Source organism: Bos indicus x Bos taurus, chromosome 10, assembly GCF_003369695.1.
Source record: "Bos indicus x Bos taurus breed Angus x Brahman F1 hybrid chromosome 10, Bos_hybrid_MaternalHap_v2.0, whole genome shotgun sequence".
Classification (NCBI taxonomy): Eukaryota; Metazoa; Chordata; class Mammalia; order Artiodactyla; family Bovidae; genus Bos; species Bos indicus x Bos taurus.
Window position 1 is genome coordinate 3,341,815 of NC_040085.1, and position 24,778 is coordinate 3,366,592.

The following is a 24,778-nucleotide window of genomic DNA, read 5'->3' on the forward strand; positions in this document are numbered from 1 at the left end:
CCACATGCTCACCGAGAGGACGCCTGCATGCAGCAATGGAGACTCCGCCCCCAATTTTTTTTTTTCAATTTAAATAAAAAAAATAAAAGAAAGCAGAGAGTTTTAATGGACAAAGTAACAAAGGGTGAAAACCAAAAAGCTTATAAGAACTTACATATAAAATCAAGATACTTCCTGCTTCATGAACTCCCTGGTGTCAATAGAGGGGAGACTGCCAAGTCCTCTGCTCCCGTGACCCAAGCCTGAGAATCAATAACCCTTAGAGGACGGGCTTCTGGCTCATCTAAGTGACAGCTGGGCAGTGCCCCCAGCATCAGGGAGTTTGGACGTTCATTCAGACAGCAGCTGCAGGCTTTCCTGTCCCCTCTGCACAGAGGCAGAAAGAATCGCTGCTTGTTCACAAGACACACGGCCATCAGCCAGGTTCCCTTCCAGCAGCTTAAGAAAACCCAAACACGATCAATGAAGAGGATTATGCCGTCGGTTACTTCTGAGCCTCTCACACAAACCCATAAAACACCAAGTAAACTCAAGAATCAAGTAGAACAAGAGTCGTCTCCTTACTGGAAGCTTCCAGAAAAGCTCTTGTGAAAGGACGTGTTATTCTTTCAAATATCATGTCTCTTCTTGGAGGAAGATATTTCCCGACCCCACTGACATGAGACCAGATCATGGGACTCGTTCAGCCAATTCAGCGTGGGTAGAAGTCACACAAGCCACTTCTGGGCGGAAGAGCTTGGGGGAGGGGTGCCCCGTTGTCCAGCTCGCTTCTCTCTCCCATGAAATAAGAACAATCCCAGATGAGACCTCTCTGACAGCCTGAGTCTCTGACAACATGAAGCAGAGGAACAGCTGACCCTTGACGGACAAGTGGAGTGGCTGAAAAAACCAAACCCCTGTGGTTGCCAATGCTGAGATTTTAAGGTCACACACAACCCAACTTCCTCCAAGGGCCGAGCTCCTGGCAGAGCCAGGGCCTGTCTATTCTGTCTTTGGTGTCGAGATACATTCAACTCCACCGTCCTCTGTGATAGACACGGCAAAGTAGTTTGCAGTTGGAAAGCAATAAAAGTCATCCAGTGACCCTCAATCTGTGTGTGTTAGTCACTCAGTCGTGTCTGACTCTGCGACCCCATGGACTGTAGCCCGCCAGGCTCCTCTGTCCATGGGGATTCTCCAGACAAGAATACTGGAGCGGGCTGCCATACCCTCCTCCAGGGGATCATCCTGACCCAGGGATCCAACCTGCATCTCCTGCACTGCCAGGCAAATTCCTTACCACTGAGGCACCGGGGAAGCCCCATTAAAGACTGGCAACTATCCCAGAAGCATTCACTGTACAATTCAACAACGTAGACTGCTTCAATAAAAAGTTTACTTTCTTCATATATTTATCTTAGGGTTAATGCATGGAGTTACTAAGAAAAAAGAAAAAAACCCCTACTGAGCAAATGAGGACAATGAGAAGTGACCCTGAGGGCTGCAGCTGCAAGAACCACTTTCCACATCAGACGCTTCTCCGAGCCTCTTACCAGAGAGTCCTGACTCACTCACGCTGCCTCCCTTTCCTTCTCTGCTCCCATTTCTTGCATCCTGGGGTGGCTCCAGTCACATTGTGCAGCCGCCAGCTAGGATGGCAACTTGGAAGTGTGCTTCTAACAGGCACAAGAAGAGAGCTCTGAGCTCCGCCTGCAGGAGGCTCGGCCAGGCTGGCAGCTCAGGAGACACTTCCAGGGCCTGCTGGTACCAGGTGTCAGCCCGGGACAGAGGTCTTTCCTGGGAATGGAGCGCATGGGGCCGGAGTGAGGAATCTATGAACTGAGGGGGCAAGAGACTAGAGGAGAGCAGTGGGATGACCGACAGCCTCAGGCTCTGGCTGGGAACTGGAAGGAATGGTGGCTGGGCAGGCAGTGCAGAGCGTGAAAAGCTCAGCCCACAGGGCGCGAGGTAGAAGGAGCGGCTCGCAGGCAGAGAAGTGGCCTTGACCACACTTTTAACTGGTTTCAGGCCATCTCCATCATGAGACTCCAAATAGTCCCTCTAGGAATACAGTCATTTCAGAGATGGAGGAAAAGACCGTGGAGCATTAGGGTTAAAAAACTGGTAGCTTCTATGAGGAAGGTGAGCGTCAGCTAACGGTGAGAACGCCCGTCCCTTTAAAAATACAGTTGTTTGAAGTTAGGTATCACCTCTTTTTGAACCATGTATATATAGAGATACACAAGCATACATACGTGGTATCACCTTACAAGCTCAAAAACTAGTAGTAGACAAAAACGTTAATCTGGAAATAGCCACAGGTGGTTAAAGAATGGCAGAAACGGTTTTCTTTCCTTGCATCTCCACTGGCCCTGAAAACCTGACCCGTGAGTGCTACTGGCAGAGGCAGCGGCGGCGGTTAACGTTCAAGCTGGGCCTTGGAGCCAGGGTTCCGAGCAGCCGTTAAGGACGTGATGGGTGTGAGCACAAGTGCAGCGGAAACCTCGTCCCGGGGTGGCCCAGGGGACCGGCCCGCTGCATGATGCACAGACAGGGCTGCCAGCCCAAAGCCCAACAGCCCAGAACTTCTCAGGGGCACAGGGCAGGAGCAGCTTGCGACGGCAGCGACCTTCACCCAGAAGCCCATCAAAGCAAACACTGCAAACCTTGCCGCTGTCATTGGGTTTACTGGCAAAGCTCTCAGCAGAATGACACGTTTCTAATTACCCACTGAGGGATATTATCAGTGAACTGGGCCCAATGATGTAAAATAACCTGTATCCGTAAAAACCAAGATCTAATTTGTGATTTACCCAGGGACTAGGACAATGCCTGGGCTTCCCTGGTGGCTCAGACGGTAAAGCGTCTGCCTGCAACGCAGGAGACCTGAGTTCAATCCCTGGGTTGGGAAGATGCCCTGGAGAAGGAAATGGCAATCCACTCCAGTACTCTTGCCTGGAAAATCCCATGGACAGAGGAGCCTGGTAGGCTACAGTCCATGGGGTCGCAAAGAGTCGGACATGACTGAGCGACTTCACTTCACTTCTTCAGGACAATGCTAGCCACTGCTCACCTTAAAAACAAACAGAAAATCTTTTATATTCTCACTGAGGTCACTTCTGCTTCTAACCAACATTGTTAATGAATTTTAGAAAGTTTCTGAGTGACAAAGTAGAGTCAAAGTCTATTGTAGGCTATGTTCATATTTCTAAGGATATCACTCAAATATTCAAACTCACTGTTTTTATTATTTCTCTCACACTGATGCTGGCTTTTCACAACCAAAGGTACAACCTGCAGCATTAAGGTCTAAATTGCCCTGTGAGTCCCTAACACACCCTTCTTGAAAGACAGCGCGCTCATAGAAGGAAATGGAAATAGCCTAAGGCTTTATGTGTTGAATGCATCTGCAATTTAAAAAAAAAGAAAACCACACAAGTGGATATTCACAAACACGGCTCATTACTTATGTATCAAGAATCTCCCCTCTCTAGTGCCTTACTTCTCTCTCAAGTGTTTAAGACCCATGAAATACTGTGTGATGAGGAATGCACACACTCACAGACACACTCATATAGATACACATTCACACACATTTGTAAGGTCAGATTTTTTTAACATCTAAAAAGTCAGCAAGATAGATTTGTACGTTGCATCCACACCCAGTTCATCCCACACTGTCTGTCTCAGCGACTTCACGGCCAGAGATCAAGCCACACAGCATTTTTCAACTTCCCCTGAGAATGTCAAATTCAAAACCGTAGACCGGTTTAAGCTTCCTTCATTTATTAACTAGAGGAATTCCCCAGACATTTAGGATTCAGACGGTGTTTTGAAAACAGACGAGCTTAAGTGTTGCTCCCAAAGGGATGCAACACTCTTCGAGAAAAAGCAAGTTCAGCATAGAGCTGCCAGCAGCTTCAGAACCTCGTACATTCTGAACCACCCTCGACGGCAGGCAGGGCCTCGGCCGGCGCGACTGACCTGGCCTGAGGACACAGGAATGTGCCAGGCGGGAGGCTGTGTGCTCACAGCGGCCCAGATGAAGTCAGTGCAGATCAAAGTTCAAGCCGGTCACAGAAAACCCCGTTCTGCCAGGCTGAACCCTTGTCCTTGTTCGTGAGATGCACTACTCTTTCTGGGAACAGGGACTTATTGTCACAGCTTCTAACAGCAGTGCAGCCTCATAAACAGAGATGAACTCAGAAGAAGAGAGTACAGGTCAGAGGACCGAGCCACTTCAAAACAAAAATGAAAGTGCTGGAGAGCCTGGGAACACAAAGGACTTTAGCTCCATGTCCCAGAGACACCCCAACCCAAGGTGCTCACCTGGAAGGGCTGCTAAGGAAGGCGGGCAGAGAGGAAGCCGGCCCCGGGTGACGCACGTGTCCAGTGCCCTGGACTCCGGAGGCTGCCAGGGGCTCCTGCCCCAGCCTCCCCGGTGTGCCAGGCTGGAGTGGGTGCTTCCCCTTTGAACCCACGTGGCTCAGAAACAGAAAGGTGCTTGACAGGGGAGCTCCAGGCAATCGGAGGAGGGAAAAAGAAGACCGTGTTCTGGTTAGGTTAGGAAAAGGAGCACCCCTGGGTGCTGACACATGTTTCTCTCAAGTGTTTGGAGCTAACAGGCTTCCTCACAGCAAACGTTTCCCACGGCTCTAATGACCTCCGGCCTTGTGAGATGACACCCAGACAGGGCAGAGAAAGTGCCAGGCCCGCACGAGCAGGGTGGCTGACCACTCTGGGTCCCAGCAGAAAACATGGGCAGGACCTGGGGGGAGGTCTCTCAGGCTCACGTACAGGATGAGCGTGGACTCAACAGTCACTCTCCCAAGACTGCTACCAAACCCACTGCCCCACCCTTCCAGCCAATGAGCTCATCCAGAAAGCCACCTCGGGGAGCGATTATTCCGTCTGGAGCCAGACTGTCTGGACTTGACTCCCAGTTCTAGCACTTGCTGGGCAGTGACCTTGGGCCCAGAGGTGGTGCTGTATCTCAGTTCCTGGGTCTGTAAAGTGAGGGTACTAATAGAACCTACCACATAGGCTTGTTGTGAAGGCAACTACGCAAATCATAAGCTTAAACAGTGGTTGGCAAAAGGAAAGTACGCAGGGCAGGTGCAGTAGACTTCCTGGAGCGGGATCCAGCCTCCCCACCCCCAAAGCCCACATCAGCGTGGCCACCTATGAGGTCAGCGAGGGCACTCCTTTCCCCATTTAGATCTTCCTTAGGGCCCACCTGGCCTGGGGGTAAGTAGTTTCACCATCAAACACCAATTTTCTCCGTGTAAGAAGAGTTCTATAGCATAAAGGATACAAACAGATATAAAAAGGGCACAAAAGATCTCTTTCAATACTATCACCCTGTCTGTACCTGTAGTTCTGTGTCTTTCAGCAATGAAGTGAGAGTGTTCAAAGGATCTACCTCAAAGGGTGTTATAAGGATTAAAAATATGTGCATGTAAAGCAAGGTATAATTTTAAATATTCAATAGGTGGTAGGAATTATTACTATTATCATATTTGGTCAACATTCATTTTTCTGCTCTTGGAGAGCTGTCTCCACACAGCCACACACAAAAAAATCACCTTTTAATATCAGTGACTGTAGACTGAAGCTTGTCAAATGGTAAAGTCATAGGTGGGGACAAAAACACTATAGACAGGAAGCCGGGGGCCACGGACTCTGGCCTAGGCTCTTGGCTAATGGTGTGTGAGCACACTCGGCATCCTTGGCTGCTCTAGCTTCAGAGAGTCAGGGGCAGAGCTGGGGAGGATCTGCAGATGACCACCGTCAGTCCCCAGAGTCAAGCCTTTGAAGTGCATGACCACCTTGTATCACCTTCTCCCCCTGAAGCAGGCGCCTCTCCCAAGTCCTACAGATGGATGGGAAAGGGAGATACCCTGTCAGTTATAAGAGCTGCTGAGTGCAGAGGCAGAAGAGAAGGTCATATCTGAGCACATTTGTCCAAGGGCCATGGTCAAAGGGCGTGGGCTCGACTGGCACCCTGTTCTCGTAGCGTTATTACTTCCTCTGCCCTTTCATTTCCAGGTCCAGAGTGCCTCTCATTCTTGGAATCACAGCAGAGCAGCCTCCACTCCAGTCTTTGGGCTGCCAGCTGAAAACGAGGCCCTCTCTACCCTTAGCTGCAGACATGGAGCCAGCAATTAAAGAACCCGTACTTGGTTTGGAAAAATCACAGTCATATACAGGCTCCTTTCTTTCTCAGATACTGTGGCTTCTGTTGTAGACAAGTAAGATGATTGGTTAGAAAGGATTTCATAGCCATATGCCAAAGGACATGATAGAACACAAAGCTGTAGTCACTACTTAAAGTGTTTATATTTTGGCTTCTTATTTATGGCAAGAAGGGTGCCAACTGATTAACAAAGGCATCTGAGAACAAGTTCCCCACATGGAGATGCCAACAGCACGAGGGAGTCCTTTCTAAGTGCTTTGGTTTCAGGCAGGAGTCAAGTCATATCCCTTTTATTTCAAAACATAAACCGTATGAAACTGTCCAATAAAATTAATGTTTGCTGCTGTTTATTCTCTGTTCCTGGGTGAATTATTAAAGTCAAGCAGTGCAATTCTCTCATCAGTTATAAATGGCCCCAGAAGGCTGATTTACATCCATCCAGGGGCACTTACTTCTGGTAAGTATTCTTATTAATGATCTAATAAAATGTCTTGTTTTGTTACGATCATATGAAATGATTCAAATGATATTTAAAAATTCAGCACTCCAACCCAACAGCCTGGAGATGAAGCTGCTGAGCTGACATTAATTTAAAGTGATTTTCAATTTTACTTGGTACTGTCAATGAGATCATGGATGGATTAAATTTTCTTTTTTAAATTTTGGTCTCAGTGCTGTCAAAGGCAATATTTTACCAAGATTTGGTAAAACTGGTCTGATTACAATGATAATTGCAGATAGTAAAGGCTGGGGTGGGAGGCTCTGGTAAGAAATTATTTGGCGGTCAACCACACACATCCTAAATCGCAGAGGTAGACTGTGAGAAGAAAGCTATGTCAACAACAATAACCCTCATAAACATGTCCAGTTTCACTCCTCCTGACTTCCTGACCTTTATTTCAAACTGCCCTTTAGCGGAGGTGGCCATTCCCAAAAGCGAGGGCTGAGGTCCACGGATTCGGCCTCTGCGACAGAGCAGGAAGAAAAGCGCAGCCCTTCTAAGGCCACTCTGCGTAGGTGGGTGATGCGCTCAGACACACCACCCACCCCATCACCCTAACCCACCTGCCAAGAAGCCAAGGGCCCAGAGGCTTCAAAGAACAGAAGCAATGAATGGCTGAGGTACTCGGTGAAACTGCCTCAGTACTGCAAAAATAGCTCTTATTTTCCCCAGGATCCAGAATATTTGATTTTTGGATTTTTCCTCTGTTCTTATCTCATTACACCCCACCCTTTTTTGGGAAATAATGCTCATTAAACATCTGCTGAAACAAAAGCATTTAAAAAGGAGTCGCCTATTGTGGGCTTCCCAAACTGGACAACTCCTGTTACTGTGCATTGTTTATCATGGTGATTAGCCACTGCTAACTTGTATTGAACTAAGCACTGAAGCTCTAAAGAGGTAAGGCCAGGCAGGCGTCCTTGTCCAAGATCTGACAGTCCAAGGTGTGCAGGGAACAGGCAGGGAAAGCAGGGTGGGAGGGTGGGTTGGGAGGAGACACAAAGGTACTCCTACTGGCCTCATGGAAATGTCATTAAAGTTGGAATCAGGAAACACAGAGACATTAAGAAAGACCAGGGCCAAAAGGAATGGGACTCGCCACAGAGGAGTGCTCTGGTGGGTGGGGCAGCACTCCCAGATCAGGGAGAACCATGAGGAAGCCATGATAAGGATTTTATCAGGACTATAATAACTGCAAAGTAAATCTATCATTAGCTCAAAAGGGAGGGTCACAGTTGGGGTGGAGAAAGGCTAGAATTTTTCTGCTTCTGTTGGATAACCCTGAATGCTGGCATTAAAAACACTTAAAAGAAAACTAAAGGACTAGACTATGCTGACACTGCTTATGTCCTGAGCAAAACAGAAGTAGCTGATGATCTTCTTCTTCTTTTTTTTTTTTTTGTATATTTAAGTAGAAACGATGGCTGAAAGAGTGAATGCTTGTTAATTCAGGCATATCTGCTAGCTATTTAGTACGATGAATTTTAAACAGAAGAATGAAAACTAACTTTATGCTCTAACAGCCCCCTTATCCATTCAAATTCACTTTTTAACTTACAGGGTTATTTGTAAACTTTTATAATGATTTCAAGGAACTAGGATGACTGTTAAGTGAGTGTGGCTTTCTGATCCAAATTCAATCAAGAAAGAAACCCCTAGGACACATGGAGTTTTGGCTGTTGTAAGAGATAAACGTGTCAGAGATAAACACTGACATCAAGCCAGGACGGTTTTAGGAGGCTAGTGGGGTCTGCTTTGCCCCTTGCCGCTTCCAGAGCATGATATTCTCTTTTGCATAAAAAAATAAAAACCACTGTTGATGGAAGTCTTTATCACTCAAAGAAATAGTCTGTACTGGATAAATATGTATCAATTTGGCTCAGGAAAAAATTAAATGAGCACATCAGAGGAAGAGTCTGCGGGTACAAAGTGTGGTCCCAAAAGGAATTTGCAACCTTTTTTTCAAGCTGTCCCCTCCCACTAAATTCTCTCTCCACTCCTGACCACATGGGACTTTTTTAGGAGAGGAAGGAAGGGGCTCCAACGGATGCGGTTAAGAAGTGTGACTGATCCGCGTTGATGTGAGGCAGAGACCACAGCATTGTCAAGCAACTATCCTCCAGTTAAAACAAAAGACAAGTTTTCCGGTGTCTATGGGTACCCTAACTGCCTCATCAGAAAGAAGGCAAAGTTGAAGCAGCCTGGCTGGCAGTGTTCATTTCTCAGAAACCGCGTGCTCTCATGTCTGAAAGACAAATCCCATTCACATACCAACGACAGTGGCTTCTGAAGTACGTCCGTGTGCCTGGTTTGGGACCAGTGCTTGGACACCAAAATGATGGCTCTCCATCCTCAGAGGGGTCCCAGGGCAACAGGGAAGTTGGCAGGTGGGCCCAGCACAGAGCCCTTGGTGCCACTGACGCAGCAAACAGGGGCACCCCGTTCTGCCTGGAGGAGAGAAGGCCGCTGGGGGCAAATGCCAAGCATAGGGCCCGCCAGGGTCAGGGTCGTCCCCTGAAGCCTGGGGCGGGGTGGGGAGGATGGGCAGGAACGCAGCAGGAGGAGTGAGCAGCAGGAGGAGTGAGCAGGAATCACCCTGGGAGGGACGGATGAGTCATGATTGGGATTCTGCACTCCGTGTTGTCCGCTACAGTGAGGGGCCTCTACAGTGTTTTCAGCCAAAAAAGTAACACAATCCGGCTTACATTTTAGAGAACTCATCTCTAGGACCCCTGTGAGGAAGAAATGTTCACATACTGGATATGGGGAAGTCGATCTGGCTCACACATGATTTCACTCAAATTCTATGCTAACTAAAACAGCCTGCTGGTGGCCCATCAAACACACATCATACATCTGCTTTAATTATTAAAGGAAAGGATCCCATGACCAAAAGAAAAGCATGTCCATGTTAAAAATAAAGATGAAATACCTCTCTTCCTAGGACGCCAGTGCTGGTTCTCCTTCAATGATAAGACTCCCTTTCTAGGTGCCAAGGCCATGCTGACTTGCTGTGTGAATGCTGACCTGTTCTTTTAAACCTTGAAGGACTGCACCTCTGAGTTGTTTGATGTTCTTTGCTATGACCAGTTATGACCCTGTGCTGAAAACCATGCTTCTCTGGGGCAGCTCCTTGGTTATCTGAGCAACCGCAGGGCTGTCATCCTCAGTGTGGCTCAAGTAAAACTCATCCCCGTTTCTATTATAGGCTACTTAGCGATGATTTCCGTGGACCCTTGTGAGGGGCAGGCAAGGAAAGGTAGGGATAAGCACGTGCCCCGTGCACACATGCACACAGAGCTGCACACAGGCTCAGCGGGAGCCAAGGATCAACAGGTCTGTGCGATGGAGGCCACTGCCCCCACCCCATCCTGCGGACTGCTGCCAGCGATGTGGAAGGGGCCCACCTGCAGAGCCAGGACGGCCAGTAGGAAGCCCTGGCAGGGATCCAAGCAAGAAGGGAAAGGGCCAGAACTACTGCAGTGGAGGGTAAGACTCAAGAGACTAACTGGTCCTGAAGGGTGTTGGGAAGAGGAGTCAAGGAGCACTCCCAGATTTCTGTACAACTCCTCGAACGTTTCCATTCCCTGGATCCAGAATATGGGAGGAGGGACAAGATCACAAGTCTATTCTGGGTAGAGGAGAATTAGTGGTTTCTGCAGACCTCGCCAGGACACGCACCAGGCCCTGGGGCACCTGGGGTACCAGGGATGTCAGGGGTATGGATGAGACCTCCTGAGTGACGGTGTGGAGTAAGAAGACAGGAGGACCAGGGCGGACCCTGGGGATACGAGAAAATTGCCAAAGGGATGGAGGGCCAAGCCAAGGGGGAAGAACGAGGTGACCATGTGTCCTGGAGGGCAAGGTGGAGGGAGCTGGTCACGCGTGGCTGTCATGTGCAGAGACCAACGCCCAAAGGGGTGTTCATGACCCAGGAAACACACACACAAACCTAGACAAGAGGTAAAGAGACAGCTGAGTGGGGGCCGGTCCGTTTCACTGTGGTCTGAGATACACTTCAAAATGCTGTGCACTGCATTTTAGCTAGATCCTCAATTTCCTGGCCCTAAGCATTTACTAAAAAAAAGTCCCAAGGAGTACCTTATCTGAGGAGTCATTACAATAAATAGGCAGTTAGCACAAGGTCAAGATGAGGAAGAATGGGAACAATACAGCGCTTCGAGGCTGCTGGGGGCGTGCGGAGCAGGGCTGGGGGAAGGAAAAGGGCGGACAATGCACAGATGTGGACGTTTTCTCTGCCAGGAGTATCAGACAAACAGGAAGACCTTAAACTTCTCCAACTGGGAACTCTTGGTTTTGCCTGCTGAGCAGAGGGGCCAAGCACGTGACTGGAACACAGAGACAGGAGGCCGTGATTAAGGCTGGGAGGACTGCTCCACACGGAACGTTTGGGCAGCCCGCGGACCCTGCCTCGCCAGCCGGCGCCCTCCCCTCCTGCTCTGTGGGTCTTTGTGCACATGGCCTGTGGGACCACAGGAGCCTCACCCATTCGTGAGACCCAAACGAGGCCAGGATACCACATTTCACAATTTTCAAACTTCCTGCTGACATCTAGCAGAGAATTTATGTGTATAACACCTCTAAGTGGGTACCAAAGTCAAACTGCCTGATGGAATTACCAAACGGCATGATTCCAATAACCAAATCACAGCAGAGAGAAAGGAATTCTTAGATCTCCTCTGCACTTCAAAAGTTGGGAATTCCATGAAATCTTTTCTCCCTGTAAACAGTTACATATATTTTCTACCCATGGAGCAATTTAAAAATAGTTCTTAAAACTATGCAAAGGAATATTTCCTGAAATAACTGAAGTTTCAGAATATCACCTGGATGGTTTCCCTTAACTGTTAAACACAAATGGTCTGCTCTATCTATAACAGAGTTTCTCAACCTCGGCACTTCTGACATTTGGTGCTAGAGAATTCTTTGTCTTATAAGCTGGAGGGTGTTTAGCTGCATTCCTAGCCTCTGTGGTAAAGAACCTGCCTGCCTGCCAATGCAGGAGACACAGGAGACACGTGTTTGATCCCTGGATTGGGAAGATGCCCAGGAGGAGGAAATGGCAACCCACGCCAGTATTCTTGCCTGGAGAATCCCACGGACAGAGGAGCCTGGCCGACTACAGTCCATGGGGTTGCAAAGGGTCAGACAGGACTGAGTACCTGAGCACCCACACATTAACCTCTTCCCACTATATGCCAGTAGCATTCTCCTGGTTGGGACAATATAGATTGTCTTAAGATACCGACATATGCCCTGGAAGACAATTTGGCCTTGGAAGGTGGTTACGGCATAGGATCTAGACTGAGATGAGATTCAAGTCCTGGCGAATGGCACATACTAGCAGAATGATGCTGGGCAAATAACCAACTTCCCTGTGCCTCAATTTCTCCAGCTGCAAAATGCACACAATAAGACTGTCGACTACAAATTAGCACTTGGTTGCTTGCCATCCACCTCTACAAGGATTAAGTCATGTGCTGCTGCAGCGGCTGACCTCAACACCCCCTGAAGGAGTTCAGGGTGGAGAGCAGAAGTGAGGCATCTGTGCTCTGGGAAAACTGGCAGGACAGGTCTTCAGAGAGTTGCATATTCTCGGGAGCTGACTTTATGAGCCCAATTCTTGTATCTCCTCATATCTAGAGAAGCACTAAAATCCTTCATGGTGATGACTGTTTCTTGTGACTAGCAGAAGCTTCACAAAACGTGCTTGATTGCATGTACTCCCCGCTTTACCAGAATAATTTATATACCGACCTTTCCCTCTGCCTCTTTGGAGCAGTCTCTCAGCTCTCTGAGGTGCTGTCTCCCAGGCTGCAGTCCTCATTCTGCCCCAAATAAAATTTAACTTGAAACTCTCACATTGTGCATTTTTTAAAAGTTGACACTATCTACTTCATAAGATTGATATGAAGATTAAATGGAAAGTAAATGTTAAATACTTGGCACAGAGCCTGACACACAATAAGCTTTTAGGAAATGGCAGCAATGATACTGTTAAAAATGAGAGTTGTACTCCCTTGACCTTGGAAGACAGAACGGAGCAGGTCATTTGACAATCGGGTAAGAACAAACTGCCCACATCTGAACAGTCTTTCCAAGGGCACTTAGGGCTAGAACGTTAGGAACACAACCAGCACGATACTAACCTTGATGGAAATCCAGTTGCTTTAATCCCCGTGGGGACGAAAGGGGGGTAAGTATCAAGGGAAAAGAAAAGAAATGAAAAAATAGCTCTAGACCAAAGGGAAACATTCTGACACAAAGAGGGAAAGGTAAAAAGTCACACCTTTAAAAACCAACTTAGGCCACAAACGATGCTGAGTCTGGGGCGGGGGGTCGGGGGGTGGGGGTGTCCCATGGTAAGAGCTGGTGAGCACCTAAATAGTGACAGCTGGTCACTGGGAGGGGAGAGACAGCCCTAAGTTGAAGCAGCAAGGCAAAGTAACAGGAGCAGATGCTGAAGAAGTGGGGAGAGGCAAGCACTGGAGCCTTGTTCTCTGCCAGAAGCTGTTGTTCAGCTCATTCTGGCAATGCCACCAAGCCTCCTGAGAAAGGTAGCAGTGCCCCAGGGCTGCCCTGAGGCCCCTGCCCTTGAGAGGAGGGCTTAGGAGCTTCCGACTGTGCCCTGGCCCCCTCAGTGGGACAGGCAGACCTCACGCTGCTGGGCGAGAACAGCGCCACTGGGACAGCAGCCCCCTCAGCCCCGGGCTGCCTCCCCTCTGCGGCCAGGAACAGACCGTCGCCTCTCCAACCCAGCCCGTGTCATCGGCGCTTCCCACGCGGCCTGGGTTTGATGGAACAGTCAGAACGCAAACACTGTGACTCAATCAGCATCCAAACATCTTGGGTTTGGAAATAGCCAGTGACTGTATCCGGCAGCCGAAGTCTGAAATAAGCTGTTTCCAACGGTCATCTGAGTCACAGAGAAGGCATCACGAAATTGGATCTATCTCCTAATTAGCCACTCTAAAACACCACCAAGCCTTTGTGAGACAAAGCCTGGAAATATTTAGTGAGACATCCTCTTCACTGTCTTTTTCTGACCATGATTTACTTACAACTCAAGAACATGCAGTTGTCTATTATTATGTCATTCAAGTGCACCATATTTTTCTTTGCTCATTAAAGTGAAATAAATAACCCAGAATAGTAGTAGGCTTGTGCCCAGCGTTGAAGGCTACACACATCAACACAAGACCACGCGCCCACACATCTAGAATCTTCTGATCCCAAGTCTTGTCCACCCAAAAACCCCATGGAGGCAAGTGATCTTTAGCCCTATACACTATTGTGTTGTTGCTGGTTGAATGCACGCTGAGAACCAAATGAGCGAGGCAAAACAAGCCTCCATTCTTTCCAGAAGGAAGGTCACACAGCGGCCTGCATTTGACCCCAACATCAAACCAAAGACATCATAGGGCATTTACATTCCAGGGACATTTTTACATGATAAAAACTCCCACGGCATAGCTTAGAAAGAAAAGTATTTGACGCTAATGAAGCCCCCAACAGGTAGTAGGGCTTAGACACTGGAAAAAGAGCCGACACAGAATTGACTTAAAATACCCTAAATCATTTTGAGAAACTCCAGAAAGTCGACTCTAAACTCACTTTGTCAGAATTAATTTGGGAAACATTTAGTCCTGCTTGAGGGGGAACTGGGCTTCCCCAGCCAACATTTGGTCAGGTTTCCAGAGCTCGTTCCTGTCAGTGAGGAACGAAGTGTTCCTCTCCCGCTGGGGCTGGGAGGAGGAACGTGGGGCCCAACACCTTGGAGACAGAAAAACAAACGGAGTCAGTTACTATGTTTTTAACTCAGTTCTGTCTGGAAATCAGGATGCAAGATGCTCAAGATCCAGCTTCAGGGAAGCTCTTAATGCTGAGGAGATTTTTTGAAAGTTCAAAAGAGAAGTCCAGGAGAGCTCAGCCATGAGGAAGGCTGACAAATGGCAACGTGACTTTCTGACTGCCTTCCAGGAGCTAGAGTCCACTCTCCATGCTAAGGACACTTTTTAATTCAAAAAGGATCAAAATTTGGATCAGCTTACCATCACATGATTTTTACCTCACCCCTTTTGTGTTCCCAAATTTGATACAAAAAGTCCTCTGCCTAAAAATTAGTAAAGATGGCCAGCCTCACTGTACTTCTCAGTAGTGCCGAGGAATGAAGGATTTTAGATTTTAGTTCAGTCACATAGAAAGGAAAGAAAAAAGGTGGTAAAAATTTTGAATTTCATTATTGCAACAGTTTTTAGTCTCATCAAAAGAGAAATTGACCAATGTCATTCAAATGGAGAAATCATCTATATCACTCCATCTACCTCCCCCGCCCCCACCCGCCAGCTTTATTTATTCAGATCCATGATGCTGGTTGAACTGCGTGGAAGAGAATGTGAAGTGTCACCAACATTTCCCGTCCCAAGTCCTGAAGACAGGAAGCATGGATAGGAACTGCAACACCCAGCATCATCAATCTCTGCTTTCCATTTCTCTTGTTTTTCAGTTCTGATAACCCTCTTTCTTTATTTTTTGAACCTGACAGCTGCCAGGACCTTTTACGATTACAACTGATCTCTGAAACACCACCATCTGTCTGCAGTTGGGTGGCTCTTTAGTATAACTGTGCTCCCAGAAACAGAAAATCCGGACACGTTTAACCCCGCACATTTTTTCAAGTAGGCATTCAGCCTCAGAACTGTATCTGCTGTGGCTCTCTGAGTACAAAATAGATACAATGGTCCTAACTCAGCCAGCTTGCAAGCTCCCTACTTCCTGCTCTCGCCGTTCTTTACCACATTCTTTGCAACTCACAGCCATGTTTGTGTATTTGGTGCAGAACATGTTCAGGCAGCACTAACTCAAAGTCATGGTGCCGTTCGTGGGCTTTATAAAGCAGCAGTTGCAGGGCTAATCAAGGACCATGCATGCACTGCAGCTCAACTTCCTCCCTCAGCTTTTAGGTAAGCACTAGGATCCTGCTTCATGGAAGGGAAACTGTGGCATGGGCCATTTAATCGAATCAATAAATACAGAGCATCCCCTCCAAGATCCAAGACACAGTGTTCACATTCGAAAGAGCTAATAGATACTAACAACAAAGATACTTCTAAATTAACCAGTCCAATGCTAACAAAATTTGAAAAATTGTGTTTTAGCAATTCATTCTTCAACTGGACACAGACAACCAAATGTTAATTGGCAGAGTCATATCAAAGACAACCCCTTCATACCTTAAAATTAACTGTTTGCCTTTGCCAACACCTGGAATCCTACAGCAGGTGTCTTCTTAAGAACTAAAAAGTACATTTCCTGATGTCTTCATTTCACTGTCACAGCATTCCTGTGAAAGGTTGAAAAGAACTGACAAAGTAGAGTACTTTCCCTGAAGCGTGATGCCACAGAGCGCCTCTGAAAAGTGTTTTACAGTCTGCGGGCAACAGGGCTTAGTGTAGGATGGAGCCAGGCCATGCAGCAAGGCTGGTGTGGGGCTGGGTGATAAAATGCTCACAGCTTTAAAAACAGAAAGTATTACACAAGGAGGCAGATGAAAGGATTTGTGAAACAAATTGCTGAATTTTCACAATACTACAGTCTCAAGAAGGGAAATCATCTGACAGACTGAATCACGAATTTCTGCAATGCAAGAATTTATATGAGCATCAGGGTATGAATCATAGCCACAAAATGTTTTAATATCCCTGTAAAAATCAGTCCTGTGAATGCAGCAACACTTCCAAAAGCACTTGTCTGTTTTAGGTACTGATTCATTTAACAATTTGTAAAAATAATTTTTAAAAACCTACCTGAAGTTTCTGGAAGCTAGAAGAAGAAAGGGGGAAAGAAATAAAGTAGTTTCAATCCCCATACAGTAGATGGTTTGCATGCCATTTTGTCTAAGGCAGAAGCATTACCAAAAAGGGAGATTATCATGGTATTTTTCCTGACTATATCACATTAAGCTATAAGATCCACTTATGGCTTTTATTTTTATTAGACATTTTATTTTTGATATACGTATTCAAGGGCACTCCAATTCATAACTAAATACCATCAGTAGAACTCTTCTAAAACTACAAATGATTTTGTCATGAAATTTAAAATGAGTTTCTCTGAAATTCTAGATGATTGTTTAAAATTATTTTTAAAATTCTAGACCAATAATCAAAGTACAGTTTCCACTTCAACAACACAGGAGGTTTTCCTCTGCACAGTCAGAAAATCCAAGTGTAACTTGTAGCTGAACCTCCATGACCTCAGTCCCTCTGTATCCAGGGTTCCACATTGCGGAGTCGACCTATGGCCAACTGTGACCTTAGGCTAGTAGCAGCTGTAGTAGTGTTAGTCGTTCAGTTGTGTCCGACTCTTTGTGACCCCATGGACTGTAGCCCACCAGGCTCCCCTGTCTATAGGACTTTCCAGGCCAGAATACTGGAGTGGGTTGCCATTTTCCTCCTCCAGGGGATCTTTCCAACCCGGGGATCGAACCCAGCTATCCCACATTGCAGATGGATTCTTTGCCAGCTGAGCCACAAGGGAGGCTACTCTTCTCCAATACTCCTTGTAGAAAGCATTATATCAACATGAAATCAAGTTGAACCAGATTCATTCATTCTGAGAGGTATGACCACACACGCAGTGAGGAGCTGGACAGTTCTCCTCTGACGTGATGTCTTCATTAATTTCTCTCCCGGTGAGGGCCTATCCTTTATGAGGTCATTATTGCCACATGGATCCCAAAGTGACCCCTCTGATCACACACACTCATTCTTGGTCAGCAATGGCATCTATACTCATCTGAGAATTCTACCTAGGGATATACAGTTGCTACTATAAGTCTACTCCCAAAAGACTGCGGTGGTTTGTGAGCAGTTCTTGGGTTGTGGGAATATCGCTCCCTGCAGCCCTGCCAACAGTGCTCCCCCAAAATGAGTTCACTCACTCCGTCAGCAGTGGGGAAGGAGGTAAGGATATGGGTGAGCAATGGGATCTCTCCCTTGCAGGGACTGGTTCCTACCCAGTATCTATTCTCTTCTTCTTCACTAAGAAAACCACTGGCTGGGACTGGGATGAGGAGAGCAAGGCGCTTGCCTTGAGCACAAAATTAAAAGGGATGCCAAAAAACTTATTAATCTTGATGAATATTTTAATAAGCAATAATGTAAAACATTGTATGGATGTGATAAAGAAGGCTGAGAGCCAAAGAATTGATGCTTTTGAACTGAGGTGTTGGAGAAGACTCTTGAGAGTCCCTTGGACTGCAAGGAGATCCAACCAGTCCATTCTAAAGGAGATCAGTCCTGAGTGTTCATTGGAAGGACTGATGCTGAAGCTCCAGTACTTTGGCCACTTGATGGAAAGAGCCGACTCATTAAAGACCCTGATGCTAGGAAACATTGAAGGCAGGAGGAGAAGGGGACGACAGAGGCCAAGATGGTTGGATGACAACACCAACTCAATGGACGTGAGTTTGAGCAAGCTCCGGGAGTTGGTGAAGGACAGGGAAGCCTGGTGTGCTGCAGTCCATGGGGTCGCAAACAGGTGGACATGAGTGAGCGATTGAACAACAAATGAAAAAACATAAAAATTTTAAATAAAGATTGGATCAGCATGATCGATTTTTTCTTTTGCCTCAGGCTCTAATATGGTACTATAACATTGCATTGAGACATCATTTTCCTTGATTACTGAGGTTTTTGGTAATTCCTTATATTTTATGCTGACAGAGAATGCTTAATTTGCCTCACCTCATTCCTACGCTTGAAAGAAACACTATGGGGTGGTGTGGGGGTGGGGTGGGAGTTGGCAACGTGCCTAGCTAAAAAAATCCACATTTCTCAGCCTCTTTTTGCAGATGGAGTGGCCAACGAGATTTAGGTGGACAAAATGGGGAATATTTTCTGGAAAAGGTATTAAAATGGATCTGGCTCTCTTATCAAAAACATTTTTAAAACCCCCAACAAAGGCAAAACAAAAACTTTGTGAGGTGATGAATGTGTTAATAGTGAGCATCCTTTCACAATGAAAAATGTATATGAAATCGTCACACTGCAACCTTAAATATATTATTAGAACTTCACCTGTTAATTATACCTCAAAAAAACCCCACAAAAAACCTGTAGAAACCAAAACCAAAAAAAAACCCTGAAAAAAACAAAGGACCTGACTCAGCTTTGGCACAGGTTCCTCTCCGGCTGGGGGATGTGACCAGCAAGGCTCTGGATGGGGACTTCAAGAATGAACAGTGGTGCACTAGAGAAAGCGGAGCAGGGGGAGCCTGGGTCCCGGACAGCATCATGAAGCTAACATCTGATGGCTTAGCGGGTAAAGAATCCTCCTGCAACGCAGGAGACACAGAAGTGGGTTTAATCCCTGGGTTGGGAAGAGTCCCTGGAGGAGGAAATGGCAACCCAGTCCAGTATTCTTGCCTGCAGCACCCCATGGACAGAGGAGCCCGGTTACAGTTCAGGGGGTTGCAAAAGAGTCAGACACAACTGAGCACAAAGCGCGCGCACACACACACACACACACACACACACACACAACAACTGACCCACCTGTCTCAGGACCTGCTTTTCACCTGAAAACAGCAAAGCTCTTGGATTAAAGCATCTAGTGTGTCTCAGCTAACCGACGAGTGCAGTTCTCAACCCTTGAACCACACAGGGGTTACCTGTGTTAAAGTCAGCCCTTTGTATCCACGGTCCCTCCACATCTGAGGATTCGACCTGCTGGGGACTCTGCCATACTATAGTACTTACTACTGAAAAACATCCACACACAGTTCAAGTGGACCCACGCAGCTCAAGCCCATGTTGTTACAAGTTCAATTACACTAGGAATACATAGAAAAAAAAAAAAAAAAAAAAAACTAAACAAAACAACTAAACCCAATGAGAAAACCAGTTAGAAGAGGTTGTTTTGGGAGGTACCACCACCACCTCAGTCAGATCTCTCTCTTTGCGTCTTTTTAACCAAAACACCAGCGTTTCCATCCAAATGACTCTAGGGTCAGTTTACTATGGGAGGTCCATTTCACTGGTTTTCCAAGTAATTACAGAGGCAAATGTTCAGGGAAAGACGTGGACCAGTAGTATTTCCCCTGGTCGTGAGCAGGATGGCAGCAGACTTGCTTGCTGCGCGCTGACAAGCAGACACGCTGAGTGAGGCCAAGGGTGCCAAGCAAGCCCTGTTTCGGTGCAGACCCGGCGCTGTGCAGACTGGGCCTCACCTCAACTGACTTCAGAGGCTCATCTGTTCTCTCCTTCGCTGAGGCCACATACACCCTTACCAATGGGGTTCAGGAGACGAATTCTGTCCTTCCTTGGATGTTCAGGCATTCACCAGTCAACTGCAGGGAAAATTAACTTAGGTCTAACTCAGTGCAGTTCACCCTTTCAAAAACCAAGGTTTGAGAAGACTTCTCTCACAGTCCCCCACAAGAAGCACGTTTGTATATGAAGATATCCTGGGGCGCACTGACCATTAACTGGCTTCCCTGGTGGCTCAGTGGCAAAGAATTCTCCTGCCAATGCAAGAGATGCAGGTTCGATTCCTGGATTGGGAAGGTCCCCTGGAGAAGGAAATGGCAACCTGCCCCAGTATCCTTGCCTGGAAAGTTCCATGGACAGAGGAGCCTGGCGAGCTACAGTCCATGGGGTAGCAAAGAGTCGGACATGAGTGATTGGACACACACATTTACACTGACCATTAAATCTTAACTATTGAATAATTTTTAAACAAATGAAGCTTTGTCCCATTAGGTACAACAGTAATTCAAACCAAATGAACAAAGTGTTGGCCTGTGACATTTCTTAGAAGACATGTGAAAAATGTATATGAGAATAAATCAGAATGAACAATACAAGTATTAGTTTGTAAATGTACTGTTAACATTATGAGAGTGTGGGAGCTGGGAGGTGTGGGACACCCTGGGAAAGGTAAGTAAAAGCGTTAACTTTTCAATCTCCTCCAACAAAGGAAATAAGAGGAAAAAGCCCACTCTGGCTGGAAAGATGTCAGTGCTTAAACTAAAGGCTCGTATTCCAAGGTCAGAGCCCCCTTTTCAGCAGAAGAAAAGAAAAGAACAGCATCATTTACATTTCTCTCTGCTTGTATGGGTTGTTAAGTAATAAGCCATGTGCCAAAACCCTAATCTGCAGGATCAGCTCTGAAAAGAGGAAAAGAACTCTGCCAAGCATTTATCAACACCTTAAATTGTTTCTTTTCATTCCCAGAACTAAGGCTGTTTTATTAAATTTTTTAAGCCCCAGGTCCACCATTCCCTTCCAAACCTGCAGTCACTGCCTTAGATTTTAAGCCATTGTTCTAAGAAAGAAAGGAAGGGGAAAAAAGGCCAGAGAAGCTCTTAAAGCAAGAAAAGAGTGGAGGCCCCGAGACAGGCGCAGCCTGGCGGGGGTGCAGACCCCACAGCTCCCACTGTGAGCCTTGGCGGGGCTGCTCCTCACCCAGCCTCAGTGCGGGGGAGCAGTACCCGGCACTGCTCGGAGGCATCCTAGGAGGCAGAAGCTGGGCGGCTGCAGCCAAACCACCGCCTGACGCTGGATGCTGGTGGAGGGAGAGGAGGGCAGGACAAGGACGCTGGGCAGTCTGCCCCAGAGGGTCCCGGTGGGGCCTCTCCGGAACCAGAGCCCTGTCTTCATGTTACCCTGCAGACCCTCCTGGAGGGAAAGAAGAGAGGCTCTCTGGGGGTCAGAGGCTGGGAAAACAGGCAAGGGCAGTGGCCCAGGTCTGGACCCAGCAGCGTGCTCGGGGATGCAGGCCAAACGGGCAAGTGAGCGGACCCTGGGAATCACGCTGGAGCACTGGACTGTGAGTCGGGAGTCTGCTCCTCTTCCAGCATGTGTCCCCGGTCAGTGTGTCCCTGGGCGGGTCCTCTGCTCTTCCAGGGCCTCCGTGGCGCCTCCATAAGTGAGGCGGTTACGAAGGAGCTGTTGTGGGGGGAGGACTCTCGCAGCTGCAGTGCCCATGACTCAGTGATTCCCCGTCCCACTCCTCATCCATCCCCCCGGTACTGACTCACACACGGTGTGACTGCTGGCTGTTCTTTCCCAGCCATCCTTTGGATTCAAAGAAAAATAGGAACACAAAGGCAGAACCAGATGTAGGGTCCATCTTCCCTACTTCCCATGTTACTAAAACGGGTGCAGATCCGTAGGGCCTAAGCTTGGCCCCAGGCCCCCCTCTGCCCAAGTAGGCCTTGGCCATGCCCCTCCACTCCGGCAAAACTTGCCGTTTCTGCCAACCCGTGACGGGGGAGGTAGGGGCTGAGATGAGGTGCAGGGAGTTCATGTAAGGAAACACTGCCAAAATCACACAGCCGCCTCAACTTAAGCTTTTCAAATCTCAGAATATTATTTTTCACCCTGTACTGTAAGTTCATGGCAAAAACTTAAAAGCTTTCATGGCATTTTGTTTCAAGTTGAACAAGTGTGCTGGAATGTAGGAAGAAAAGCCATCAACTTCATCGGAGTGAAAGGGAAAGAAAAAGCAACACATTTTTCTAGGGCCCCAGGACTGTTGCCCCCACCCCGTCCCATTACATGATAGTTCTCCGTATCCCACAAAGAGAAACGCAGCTTCTTCTGAGTCCTGGGACACAGCAGAGGGTCAGACATAAAAGCATGGGGTCCCAGAGAAGGCAGTTCTGCCGAGGAATCACAGAGACGGTCCTGAGCTGGAGTGGGACAGTCGGTGCCCACGTGCACGGAGCCTGGCCTCCCACTTAACTCACACCCTGAGCACATCACAGTGGGGGGAACTGAGGTGAAGATGACCCTCAGAAAGCCCGCTCTGGACCCCTCTGGTGCTGAGACCCCAACTCAGTCCCTGCTCCTGCGAGTCTCATGTTCCCAAAAGCGTGGTGGGGACTGTCTACAGCGGCCGGCAGAACTGGTGGGGAGGGGCTGGAGACGCACAAAGGCCTGGGTGCCCACCAGAGCTGCCCAGAGCCACGGGAACCTGAGGGATCAGGAGAGGAAATCACGCACAGAGCTCGTGCCCGTCCACCCCGCTGCCAGCCCACAGCCCCGCCTGCCTAGGCCATCCAGCCTGGGGCCCCCACGCAGGAAGTGGGAAGGCCGAGCCCTGGCTCCCCTGCCAAGCCTGGCTGGGGGTGTCTGTGGGTCACCACAGACACATCGTGGCTACTGCCCCCTGGACTCCACCCCCAGGGGCAGGCAGGCTATCAGCTCCTCCGGTGGGCCCAATCATAGCATTTCCCCAAGACAACAGGCTCTGCATCCTGACACAGAGAGATAATCATCTCTGGAACACAGCAAGATCAAAGCTGGAGCCCTGCAGTCTCAGAGTTGTAGTAATCAGACAGACTGCTGATACCCTGGGAAGGGACTTCAGCATCCTCCCATGAGGGAAGCGGGAGTGGGTCAAAAGACCTGTGAAGAGGGCGCTTGCTGGGCTTCCTTCTATGAAGGTCACCCCGTCACGGCTTCCACAGCCAGACTTTGCTACAGTTCGTGAGGAGCCCATGCCAACAACAGACTCATGTCATAGCCTGAAAACAGGCAAGGGGAGAAAACTGGACCACTTGAAGACTGAGAGGATATGGGACCAACACACACAGGGTGCGGGGAAGGATGCTACTTATTATTCAGGCACAACTTGGCCATGGTCTTGCTAACAGATAGAGCCACCACTTCCAAACACAACCATCAACACTTGTTCGAGAGATGGGATAAGGACCCCGGCCTCTCAAGGAATGGCTGTGTTCCTCTGCACAGGGCAAGTGACCTACATTCTCATCCAAGTTTTTAAATTATCAAAATGACTTTTCATCTCCCAGATCTAATGCCTGAGCTCTTCTTTGGCTCTAAAAATGTTGCTAAAATCTGCTCCATTATTTCAGAAGAGCCTCAGTTATACATCAACCAACACAGGCTGCATTTTACTGAATTGTTACATAGACAATATTTAGAGTCTGCCCAACCATATGCATTTCAACCAGCAAAATTATAATACACAACACTCAATTTTGTTGTTACTCTAAAGTGTCACCACCATCACCAGGCAAGGAAAACATCTCAGTATGATGAGAAACAGCTGTCAAAGCACTTGCCATTTTTTTCTAGCTCAGGCCAAACTCAAGATGATACAAATGGAGTGGGGTAACTTCCCTGCCTGTGTGCCTTCGCCCTGCCTCAGAGTCCTGAAGACCACGGTGGACCTGAACCCTCTGCCCCGCAAAGTGTGCTCCCTGGACCAGCATCCTCGGCAGCCCTTGGGAGCGTGTTAGACCTGAGGAACCTCAGACCCCAGCCAGAAGTGCTGAATCAGAATCCATGTTGACATTCACAGGCAGAAAGTCTAAGATGCGCTGGCCAAGCCCTCTCCCCTCCCACGCCTCACACTCTCCCATCCTACTGGCACATACACTTGGGCTTCAGATCTGAGGTCGGCCTCCACTCCCTGGAGGCCCCTGAAGCTTTCTCCAAGGGGCCCTGTTGTCATGGCAACCTCATTCTGGCATTCCATCCACCTGGCTGTACCTTGGCCCTGTTGGCCTCCTTTGCTGACCTGTCTGGGATGGCTAGAAATGTGCACGGCATTTTGCCCCCCAAACATGTTTATTCATGAGGAAAAAGATCTATTTTTAGGTGTCAACTGCCAGCCCATCCTGGCTCACCCAGTCCCTCTCCTCCCACTTGCCCAATTAGAAAGAGCATCTTGTTTCCTGGCATGCAATTCCAAGGGCACTGAACACAGGCAGGGGACCTGAGGAGGGCTCCAAGAACAGCTCTAAGTGAATGGAAACAAGATGATTTCTGCTCAAAGCAATTTCCTCGGCACCCACCCTTTCCTCCCACTACGGACCCCATGCTGAAGGGACGCCAAGGCCATGTGGAAGTAACAGAACACCAACATATGCAAGACATAGCTTTTATCCTCAAAATACAGCACAAGGAAGGGAGGGCCAATCAGTTAAGTCTCTTTTTATCCCACCCAAGTTGCAAGTCTGATAGTCTTATCCCAGTTTCCCAGAAGACAGAGAGACGAATCCAAGTTCTTACATGGAGGACTGTGTTACAAGTAAGGAAGGGTGT

At 47.9% G+C, this 24,778-nt stretch overlaps 1 protein-coding gene across 3 annotated transcripts in view; it reads right to left on the bottom strand.

Moving 5' to 3' along the window:
• Window positions 1-24,778, bottom strand: part of LHFPL2 (LHFPL tetraspan subfamily member 2) — a 174,407-nt gene that overhangs the window by 34,878 nt on the left and 114,751 nt on the right. The window contains exon 1 of one of the 3 annotated variants that reach the window (XM_027552935.1): window positions 15,932-16,175. The exons of the other annotated variants lie outside the window; for them this stretch is intronic. The gene's annotated coding sequence lies outside the window, so the exon portion shown is untranslated. Of the gene's footprint in view, window positions 1-15,931; window positions 16,176-24,778 lie in introns of those variants that run through there. 3 annotated transcript variants of the gene reach the window in all.